This window comes from Octopus bimaculoides, chromosome 9 (genome assembly GCF_001194135.2).
Source record: "Octopus bimaculoides isolate UCB-OBI-ISO-001 chromosome 9, ASM119413v2, whole genome shotgun sequence".
Classification (NCBI taxonomy): domain Eukaryota; kingdom Metazoa; phylum Mollusca; class Cephalopoda; order Octopoda; family Octopodidae; genus Octopus; species Octopus bimaculoides.
The window spans coordinates 93,878,612-93,879,305 of record NC_068989.1 but is presented as its reverse complement, the minus strand read 5'-3'; positions in this window follow the sequence as shown (position 1 = coordinate 93,879,305).

Here is a 694-nt window from a genome sequence, read left to right as displayed (position 1 = left end):
TATATAAATAATTACATGTATATATTCGTGTGTGTGTGTGCCTCAGTGCAACACTTCCTACATTAAAATATACGTTCCCTCGTTGAATATAATTAGAACAATATTTATCAATTTGTAGCCAAAGAATTTCCAGTAATCCTACGTTGAATATCGCTGCAATTAGTAATGTAGTTCGTAAACGATTTTAAATTTTCTTAAACATATAATCACAGTGTATTCAGCAAGAGGCATTTTGGTAATATATACTGTTGCTTTATCCTCCTAAACATAAATCTATCGAAATAATTAACTAAATTCCCTCAAACTACAGTGCTTCAAAAAACATCCTCATTGATTTATATAGCATATTAAATAAAATACGTCATTACCATTTTTATTTTAATTAATACGCCGTGAAAAAAAAAAATCATTTCTTAGAATTCAATTAACTTAGCTCACTTCATTGCCTCATTTTTATATTACCTCAAATGGATTTTGCTCACTTCCCACATACATGTTTAAAAGACTCATCATAAATCACGCTTATAATAAATGTCATTTTGTATTTGCTTATTTTCTGTCACGCAAACGAATACAACTCCAGTCTTCCTTATGTTAATCAATTTGGTTATTTTGTGTGCGTTTTTACTAGTGCGTAAGTGTGCTTTCTCTTCTCTGTATGTGTATTTGTTAAAGTGTCTGTTTTATTAATGTA